The sequence below is a fragment of the Schistocerca cancellata genome, chromosome 2, assembly GCF_023864275.1.
Source record: "Schistocerca cancellata isolate TAMUIC-IGC-003103 chromosome 2, iqSchCanc2.1, whole genome shotgun sequence".
NCBI lineage: Eukaryota > Metazoa > Arthropoda > Insecta > Orthoptera > Acrididae > Schistocerca > Schistocerca cancellata.
The window spans coordinates 124,807,932-124,819,273 of NC_064627.1; the positions used below are offsets into that span (position 1 = coordinate 124,807,932).

The window sequence follows — 11,342 nt, forward strand, 5'->3', positions numbered from 1 at the left end:
TACCAACTATCCAGCATATTATCACTTCATAACAAGTAGCTAAACTCATTGATTTATTCGATACAGAGACTTTCAATGAAAGAAAAAATTAGTGTCGTCGGGATGTTCTTTCTCCAATAAAAATTTGCACCATTAGTAATACTTAGCTCACATAAAATCACGTATACTTCTGTATAAAGCTCAGTCACACAAAAACTAAGTGACGAAAATAGAATTTACGATGTACGAAAATATGTCATCATAACATCCAGCTGTACAGTCACAGTTACTGGCGACTGGATGTTAAATTTAATGGAAGTGTCGCATTTCTGTCGAGTGTTTCATAATTTCATGGTCTATTCGGGGTATAGTCCAACGGGGAAAGTGCTTTTGAAGGGCAAGTGTTGATACGGCGAGCTGTTTGAAGTGCCCTTCACAATAACGCAAAAGCAACAGATACACACTGCAGATGAGGAATGGACACGTTCCATACCTCAGTATGTCGCACATTCGGACACAAACTAATGACTTGATATAACTGCAACCCTATTTCATGACTTACGTCCACAAAATAAAAGAACAAAATGTTTTCTGAACTCAAGCAGAGGGTTTATGCATGCCATCCTCACCGCTGGACACTGCGCTGTCGACATTGGACACTACGTCGTGAGTATGCTTACAACAGAATATTACACTATGTCTGCATTAAGATTTCTACTCGGATTTTTTTTTTTCATTTTGAGGCCTTAGCCGAATCTAACAGACGTCTAGTCCTGATATTATTGAACGATACTTAATGCTGTAGAATAAAAGTGATGCAGCTTAGGATTTTGCCAGACAGCCGTAATTGTGGGTAATCCCATGTGACCTAATAACTTCGAGACTGAATGCTTACAACAAACAATTTCTTTAAGACATTCAGTAGGAAAATAGAGTTCTGTCTCGCCACAGCTGTATGCTCCTATCCAGACGAAAGGCAAGCTGTGTTCCACTTTCTACGCAACGAACATAGCTGCCTTACATGTCCGATTCGTCTGCTGACGGTTGGTTGTTATAGTGACGATGCAGTACTTAATAGAAATATTTAATGCAAAAAATAAAGTAAAATAAAAATACAAATATGAGAAAGCAACAGACGGAAGGAAAGTAAGTAATGCATGTAGTGAATGAGTTCACTTACCAGACGTGACAAATTATCCATAATACCTAACCCATCTACACTGTCCGCAGCTCGTGGTCGTGCGGTAGCGTTCTCGCTTCCCACGCCTGGGTTCCCGGGTTCGATTCCCGGCGGGGTCAGGGATTTTCTCTGCCTCGTGATGACTGGGTGTTGTGTGCTGTCCTTAGGTTACTTAGGTTTAAGTAGTTCTAAGTGCTAGGGGACTGATAACCATAGATGTTAAGTCCCATAGTGCTCAGAGCACTGTCTACACTCAGTGAAAGACCATTTTCTTTCGCTGACAGGCTGTGGCTGGAGACTACGACTTAAGCAGCAACGAGGGAAGTGAACAGGAGATTCGAGTCTCAGAGCAGATCGTACATCCCGACTATCCTGGGTGAGTACGTAATCCGGCAAACCTCTGAAGTCTCTGTGATATTTCGATGTTGATATAGTCCATGAATAATCAGTCACTGCCTATTAATATATTTCTCCGTAAAACACAGTTGCCTGAACTGTCAATTGAAGCGACTATAGATTTGTTGCAATGAAACATATTTTCCTGGATAGAACAGTGACGTTATACGTCTGTGAAGACGTTTGCGATCGAGAACGTATATAATTAATTCCACAACTTGCAGAACAACTTGACAATAATGAATAGTGTGAACACCACACATTCAGTTCAACATACATTTTCGTTTGTGATGCTTATAAGAGGATATCGCCTACTCGTCACTACCGATTCCGTCCTTATTCATGGTATATGCAGGGCATGGCCAGAAATAAAACTGACGAAAGTGAGAGCTCTAGCCAACCAAGCCTTTAGAAAGTACACAAAGTTCGGCAGGGTCGTGCGAGGGTACTAAGACTGCAAATAAACAGTAATAACGCTCAGTATATATCATTTGTTAACATTTTCGTAAGAGGCGTGAAAAAGAAAAACAGAGGAAAATTTTAGATAGGGTTTTACCTAGAGGCTTCACGATGATTCTCCAACTTTCCGAGAAGGGACTGTAGTTAGGGCGTATAGGACTTCGTATTGCGTTAGTTTCATTTTTACCTTCGTACGGCTTTGTACAAGGGTTACTTCCAAACTGTATGATGAGAGAGAACCTTTTGTTAATGCACATGAAGTTTGATTTTCTAAAGAAAATTTAAAACAATCATGTAATTGCAAAATTATGGCGTTTATAACGTGTGCAAGATGCCGAGAAAATTACTACTTCCCCAGTTCTTACAATGAATATAACAACCCCAGCACGTGTGAATCATCAACTGTAAAACAATGAAAGGATCTAGTTTTATATGCGAGGTTCTCGTGTACGCCTCCCCACCCTTTTTTGTTTGTTTGTAGAATCCTTATGGTTTTGAAAGTAAAATACTTTATAGGAAATTTGTTCGCTATCCCAAATTTTCCATCGGCTTTTTTTACATGTCTTTCATGAAAATATTAGCTACACCCCCGTGCTTCGCATCGAAAATTAAAGAAGCATCTTTACATACTGCACTTGTTAAAAAACAGAGTCCTTATGGATTACTTAGTCAATAAATTCAATTTTTTCCGGGCGAAACCATTCAAAACACGGAAAACAGATTTTTTAAGTTTAAAATAGACAAAGAAAAACCAGTAAGAGCATATGTTCTCGTCAAGTAAATTCAATGTTAGTTTGTATTCGTAAAGACAAGTTACGGCGTTTAGTTACGTAGTTGATCTAACATTCCAACATACTACTGTCCTTGAGGTAAAAAACGAAAGAGTAAAAAAAAAAAAAAAAAAAGAACAGAGACACCTTTTGGCTCTTTGGTATAATACGAAACTAATGACGCCATCTATTGGTTTTTTGATGTACTGCGCCATCTCTAAGGTAAAAATCCGAACTACACTACTGGCCATTAAAATTGCTACACCAAGAAGAAAAGCAGATGATAAACGGGTATTCATTGGACAAATACATTATACTAGAATTGACATGTGATTATATTTTCACACAATTTGGGTGCGTAGATCCTGAGAAATCAGTACCGAGAACAACCACCTCTGGCCGTAATAACGGCCTTGATACGCCTGGGCATTGACTCAAACAGAGCTTGGATGGCGTGTACAGGTACAGCTGCCCATGCAGGTTAAACACGATTCCACAGTTCATCAAGAGTAGTGACTGGCGTATTGTGACGAGCCAGTTGCTCGGCCACCATTGAACAGACGTTTTTAGTTGATGAGATATCTGGAGAATGTGCTGGCCAGGGCAGCAGTCCAACATTGCATGTATCCAGAAAGGCCCGTACAGGACCTGCAACATGCGGTCGTGCATTATCCTGCTGAAATGTAAGGTTTTGCAGGGATCGAATGAAGGGTAGTGCCACGGACCGTAACACATCTGAAATGTAACGTCCACTGTTCAAAGTGCCGTCAATGCGAACAAGAGGTGACCGAGACGTGTAACCAGTGGCACTCCATACCATCACGCCGGGTGATACGCCAGTGTGGCGACGACGAATACACGCTTCCAGTGTGCGTTCACCGCGATGTCGCAGGACCACCATGACGCTGTAAACAGAACCTGGATTCATCCGAAAAAATGACGTCCTGGGAGCTCATGTCTGTGATGCAGCGTCAAGGGTAACCGCAGCCATGGTCTCCAAGCTGATAGTCCATGCTGCTGCAAACGTCGTCGAACTGTTCGTGCAGATGGTTGTTGTCTTGCAAACATCCCCATCTGTTGACTCGGTGATCAGGACGTGGCTGCACGATCCGTTACAGCTATGCGGTTGAGATGCCTGTCATCTCAACTGCTAGTGATACGAGGCCGTTGTGATTCAGCACGGCCTTCCGTATTATCCTCCTGAACCCACCGATTCCATATTCTGCTAATAGTCATTGGATCTCGACCAACGCGAGCAGCAATGTCGCGATACGATAAACCGCAATCGCGATAAGCTACAATCCGACCTTTATCAAAGTCGGAAACGTGATGGTACGCATTTCTCCTGCTTACACGAGGCATCACAACAACGTTTCACCAGTCAACGCCGGTCAACTGCTGTCTGTGTATGAGAAATCGGTTGGAAACTTTCCTCATGTCAGCACGTTGTAGGTGTCGCCTCCGGTGCCAACCTAGTGTGAAAGCTCTGAAAGGCTAATCATTTACATATCACAGCATCTTCTTCCTGTCGGTTAAATTTCGCGTCTGTAGCACGTTATCTTCGTGGTGTAGCAATTTTAATGGCCAGTAGTGTATTTCTTGCGATAGCGCCCTGAGAAAAATTAGCCGTGGCTTTTAACGAGCATAAAAGATGTTTTTTGAACAAAGTATTTCATTCCAAATTTAACTGAATGTTAATGAGTACAGTCCGCCAATGACCGACGTCGGACAGAAGCCTTCACAGATGAGAGAAAAGCAGCTCTCGCCCACTTGGTTATAGATAATTGTCCAGGGCAGACTTAGACAGGGAATGTTATTTAGTGATTTCTTAGACGTGAACAGTCATTTTGAATTGCATTTGCTATGTGTGGAATCCGGCGTACTCGTGTAATGTAGGGAGCCTAGGAAGCTGTTTTCTCGGACAGCTAGATAACACACAAGTAAATCATAATAATGGAATTTAATACAGCAATTGAATTGACAATACTTAACTTAGTGTATGTACAATGTTACGTCGCAAGCATTTGGCGACATGCAAATAATCAGTGTCCTTCGATGTATAAAATTTCCATGTAAACAATAACAGATCACACACGTTTATAAGTCACTGTTCTTCTTCTAGTGCGGCCGAGGCTAGGCGGCAAATCGTTTTTACTCTCTTCGTGTCGCTGTTGTCGTGGTGACGTCCTAGTCAGCGTGATATTGGCTGACGTCGTATCACAGTCCTCTCTACTGTAACGTTCTCGATTTTCGTGCCGGCGCTTGTCGTTTGGTGGGAACACTATGTACTTTGAAGTTTACCTACGATTATTTGCACTTAGCCATTGAGCGCCTTTTTTGTGTTATACGAGGGCTATCCACAAAGTACATTACGTTTTGGAATTAAAAATAAATAAAGTATTGGATTTTTTTTTATTATATACAGATGAAAGCCACACTTAAATACTACTTTTCTACATAGTTGCCATTTAAATTAAGGCACTCATCGTAGCGATGGACGAGCTTGGAAAGTCCTTCGTCGTAAAATTCGGCCGCCTGCGCCTTCAACCACGTGGTTACCTCTTCTTGAAGCTGTGCGTCGTCATCAAAACGCTGCATAGCCAACCACTTCATCAATGCTGGGAATAAGTGGAAGTCGCTCGGTGCCAGGTCGGGACTGTACGGCGGATGAGGAAACAACTCCCACTTAAAAGATTCGAGAACTTCACGAGTGGCACTTGCCGTGTGGGCCCGGGCGTTGTCGTGAATCAGCAAGATCTTCGAGCCTAACTTTCCCCTGCGCTTGTTTTGTATTGCTCTTCTGAGGTTGTGCAGAGTTTGGCAATACCTTTGATAGTTTATTGTAGTGCCTCTTTCCAGGAAATCCAAAAGAAGAGGTAACCACATGGTTGAAGGCGCAGGCGGCCGAATTTTACGATGAAGGAATTCCCAAGCTCGTCCATCGCTACGATAAGTGCCTTAATTTAAATGGCAACTATGTAGAAAAGTAGTATTTAAGTGTGGCTTTCATCTGTATATAATAAAAAAAATTCCAATACTTTATTTATTTTTAATTCCAAAACGTAATGTACTTTGTGGATAGCCCTCGTATTACATGCAGTGTTGCAGACTTCATTATTCAACAAGTCGTCATGCTAAGTAAATCCTTTCAACTCATTTGTGTGACTTTGTTACTAATTTGTTGGAGTATTGTAGAACCTTGGTTCTCCTATCCTGTTACCTGCCCCTGTGGCATAGCTGTGTAATAGTGGCACGGAGAAATCGTCTTAGCGGGGTACGGCGTCAAAAGCCGTTTCACGAGCTCACAAACTCGGCCTATCGTAACAACAGTGGCAACTCGGTCTCCACAGCAGTAGCGAAGAGTCCGTTACAAAACTGGGCCATCTTACCACTAAACCTGAGGAGGGAGCGGTGGGGAGTTTCCCTTGTGAGCTTAGCAGACTCGCAAACCTTAAATTGCGGCTTATTTTGTTATCCGATTTTGATTAAATAAGGCCCGTACGTTGCCCCGCGTTACGCTCAAGTTATCTGTGGAAACCTCATGAAAATTCGTCTAGTAGATTCGGAGTGTAGCATGTTCAAACAAACAGACAATACCGTCTTGGGTAAAACTTTAAGTTACATTATCATTTTTCCCTGTTATCCGATTCAGTCAGCACATTGACCTTTCCGTTTTACTTCATGCAACTATTTATGTGATTTATATATTCTTGTGTGACATTCATTTTTCATTCGTCTGTGTCTGTATTTTAATTAATCACCAAATCAAACTTTTAATTTTTAACTTATGCAATCGAGGATTTGTCTCTTTTTTTCGTACAAAGCGTTTATTTTTGTTAATCACTATGTCCAGCTTTTATATTACGTTTTTAAAAATTTTACTTTTATGTGGCTGTAGAATGGCGAAGTGAATCCACTGACAGCCCACCCTCTGCCCACTAGGGTGTGTATGTGTGTGTGTGTGTGTGTGTGTGTGTGTGTGTGTGTGTGTGTGTGATGAAATAACAGTAAAGAAAAAATAACCGTGATGCGATTTTGATGAAACAAAGCCTACATGTTGCTCCAAGCTACACTCAAGTCACCTGTGAAAATTCGTTTAGTAACTTTGTAGATCATCTTATACAAACAGATAGAAAGGTTTTACAGTTTTAGTATTAGTATAGAACAATGAAGCGATATTTCGGTTTATTTTCAGTATAAGTAACGTAAAACTGAAAGTAAGAAGCCTCTGTGCATATGGACTCGACTGTGCGACCCTCAGATTACGGTTCCGAACTCTTCCTGCTGCTCCAGCCACAGTCTTAAGTGCCTCATGCCGCTCCCCATACGTGTCAAAAATGCTGTTTTTTGTAAGCGCTTTGCCGTATGGAGCGCTAACTTTCTGTTCTGGCGAAGTCCTGGATTTACTGTAAACTGGAACGAAATCATTGATGACTAGCAGACGCCGTCCCGTCGTTAGACCAGTAGAGCAGTGTTCGAGGAAATCTTTTTTAAAATTGACATTACGGTTACATAGTAAGGAGGCAGCTAATAACAGAAAACGATTTTTTCTCCTTTAGCGGTCTCGCCGTAGCTGCAAACGACATCGCTGTCTTCATACTGCAGTCTTCGTTGACGCTGGACGATTATGCCCAAGTCATCAGCTTACCCAGCGCTGATTCAATACCTGAAGGTATGGAAAATAAGAACTGTAACGATTACCTCACTTGTAAGACGTATGTCGCAATGAGAATCTTCCCTGTATTAAGATATTCGTACTACGATCCTTGCTCATGTTTTTAAGACCCATGATCACATGACACTTCAATCTAGGGATTTGATGAGCCACAGTATCTTCTATGTGCTGCATGTGTTTCACTGTTATAACTGAATTAACATCTTGGTTCATGGCAACACTTGTGATTTGTCATGCATCTGATTATGGGGTCACGCTACACAGTGTGTATCACAATTCATGTTACACACTTCTAGAGGTTGTAGAGGAGATTAGATCATGTTTGACGTAGGAATCCGTGCCCGGAACAATGGCGATACAGAGCATCAGGATACAGGCGCTGTCGCCTGTAAATGTATGTGCATACAGGACGATTCCGTGACGATGCCACGAACTTTCAAGGACATTCGAGATGGGTAAATGTATCAATGTGTAGTAAGGGTCTCTCGTTCGCAAACGAGCGATTCGATAGTTACTAGCGAAAATTATGCTGACACTACTGACAGTCGAATAATGCAGGTACCGGTGCTGTTGTTGCTACGATTATAGGTTACGCAACTTTCAGATTTCGTAGTATAGACCACGACAAGACAAAAAGTCTGGTGAACATGGACTCTCAAATGCATACCTGAGGCGCTGTAGGCACTTGTTCACCTTTTTTGCTGTGAAACACATCTGCTCTATCGAACATATGGCTCTTAAGGTATGAATTTTAGAGCCCATATTTACTACACATGTTTTTTTTGTTTTAGTCCGTACTACCACCTCTCAAAGTTGCCTACCTACAATCTTAACAACAACACTACCTGTACAATATACCACTGTCAGAGATGTCAGAGAATCACCCTCTACATATAGGTTGGAGAAAGTAAAAGTGGTACGGAAAACACAGTTCCGGGATACAAAGAAACACATCAGGGGAAAGAAATTACAGTACTAAACTGACTATAGTAGATGCTGAATGTGTCGACCATTTATCTCTTGGCACTTTTGGGCCCCGGTCAGCAAGTTGCTGAAGGTAGTTCGAAGCTGGGCTGCTGTAATTGCTGCAGTCTCATCCGAAATGTTCCGCTGCAGTTCTTGACGATTATGAGGGTTGTTGCGATACACTTTAGGCTTGAGAGCTCCCCACGCAAAGTAATCGCATACTGACAGATCAGGTGACCTGGGTGCAATCTAGGGCCGCGACCAGAATGACTCCTGCTAACAACTACGTCAGGCATAAAGACTGTGCAAATGTGATCCAAGATTCGGCCGGGTACATGAGCAGTTTCCTCGTCCGTTAATGCTGCCACTCGCCCGGGCCACTTTTATTTGCCCCACCTGTACGTGCAATTACAGGGGCTGGTGCATTTAACTTTGACGCTCGGTACCGTCGCTGGATGGCGTTGTAGGTCGTGGATTCCTGTGTGTAACTTGATCTACTAACCTCTAGAAGTGAGTAACACGAACTGTGCAACGTCATTTACTTAAGGATGGTCCTTTTCTGAACTAAACGGTTTGTTTCATAGAGTGACAATACAGCTACGTGCAAACCACGATTATCTGTAAATCATTTACATGCAAAGAATCCCATGTATTCGGTTAAAAACCTCGATTGACTGTCCAGCCTACTACCGTGAGTATGCTATGTCTGCTACGAATTTTTGGTCTGTCTTTGGTAGGAGGATCAACCGCAGTCGTTTCTGGCTGGGGTACAACGGAGACGGCCTTCACACCTGATATTCTGCAGACTGTTGACGTCACCATCATTGACTATGAAACATGCAGACAAAACATAGACGACTTGAATATGGGATCAAATCCGCTTACAGACACCATGATCTGTACGGGACCTCTCTATGACGGCATCTCCACCTGCAGTGTAAGTACCAGAAATATTTCAGGACGTTTAGTCCAGAATATCGTTAGGATTACTCCCCTTAATTTTGCATGTATCAAACGAGGAAAAAAATTCAATGTACTGTCGTTAGCGAGCGTACTAACTATGTTCACTAGTCTGCCTCTTACTCATTACACTGTTGGTTGTGACGCTATCCGTTACTAGGTGTGTTACCTATAAAAGGTCCTGGCTTTAATTTTTCTAGAAATGCTGAGATTTTTCAACTTAACTGTTCATCACCTGTCTCTGTGTGTTCAGGGTGACTCTGGCGGCCCCTTGGCGCAGAGCAACGAACTGATCGGTGTCGTTTCCTGGGGAATAGACCTGTGTGGATACGAAGGCGCTCCGTCCGTCTTCACCAGAGTATCTGCTCACCTGGACTTCATCAATCAATATCTGTGAATGGATACTTCACACGTATAAATCAACTTACATGCGGTGACACATTTATCTTTAATAAATCACCTCACATCAGTTTCAGTTTGTTGCAGTATCCATTATCACTGTTGTAACTACTGTGGATCTTCAAATGTAACGCTAATAAAATTAACATTCTGGAACTACTGTTAATTTTCCCTACATTTTCTAGTCTCCTGTTGATGACTCACGGTACTCCAACATACGATGTAACTTACACTCTTAAAATATTCTTTATACGAGTTTTACAATTCGCATACTTACAAATTTTGAACAATATTTCTTTAAACTGAGACGGGTACGTTTAAAGTTTTGGTATATGTCTCTTTTCTAACAGAACGAAAGTTATAGGTGCAACGTCACAGAAAATAAATGGACTTGGAACAAGGTGGAGCACGAAATGTTGACACATTTTAAAACTGAATAAAAATTTTACCACTGGTTATAATGATTACCATTTCGCTCCCACGTGTTTCTTTTTTTTCATATAAATGTCGGTAGGGGTCGTGTTGCTGCAATATCACCAGTTCTTTGGCTCGCCGTTAGCTTTTCGTCGTGGCCGAGCATGGACATTTATCTATTTAGAAGCGTGTTAAGGCAGTTCTCCTTTGTGGTGCATCGCAACAGCCTAAAGGAAATTTAAGACAATATTTTACATGCGTTGGGCTTCACGAAGGAACACAATTCTCCGATTAACGAGAAAACTTCAAGAAGAAGACGGTTTATCGTAAGGGAAACAACTTCGGGCACCGACTGTTCATTCTTCGGAAAACGTCGCAATCCTACGGATAGCCATATAACAAAGTCCAAACAAATCGTCTCGGTGGTCAGCAAGGAAATGGGAATGCCTCGTCGTTCTGTGCAAAGAATTTTGCAGAGTGGTCTCAAGCTCCCCCCTTGAAAAAAGACTGTGTTACGGAAGCTGACTGAGGAGATTAAACAGAGTAGACTGGAGTATTCGTTATGGGCACAAAGAATTGATGAAATAATGTTCAAGACTTTGCTCTCAGGCGAAGCTTGTTTCCATCTCATTAGAACAGAAAACAAACAAAATGTTTCATTTTGGGGTAGAGAAAAAGCGAAAAAAGTTCATGTGCATGAAAAGACGCAGTTGGGTATAAAGTGACAGTGTGGGTAGCCCCATCCAGCCGTGGCCTAATGGGACCAGTGTTTTTCAGTGAAACTATGAATACCGACCGATGCAAGACAATGTTGGAAAATGACTTTGTGCCAGCGATCTTCCAATGAGCGCACAATGGTTTATGCAAGATGGCACAACACCTTGTACAGCTAATGCTGTACTGTGTTTTCTGCAATAAATATTCGACAATCGTGTGATATCTCATCATTGCCCACAGTGCCATAATGGGGATTCTTTCTGCCTCCTTCTAGTCCAGATTTAAACTCGAGTGATTTTCTTGTCAACTGTTCAATTCTGGACCACAGAATAATATGGAAATGTGTGGCCGGATAGTGTAATAGTGCAACGAGATAAATAGAGACTTGTACCGCAAAGTTCTAAGGAATATGTGTACTCGGCTACTC

General features: G+C 42.0%; 1 long non-coding RNA gene across 1 annotated transcript; it reads left to right on the top strand.

The window, feature by feature from the left end:
* Window positions 1-595: 595 nt before the first annotated feature.
* On the top strand, window positions 596-9,890 carry LOC126161383 (uncharacterized). The gene is made up of 4 exons (XR_007534905.1): window positions 596-645; window positions 1,444-1,535; window positions 9,163-9,362; window positions 9,639-9,890. It is a non-coding gene; the product is annotated as an uncharacterized LOC126161383 (long non-coding RNA).
* Window positions 9,891-11,342: the final 1,452 nt, after the last annotated feature.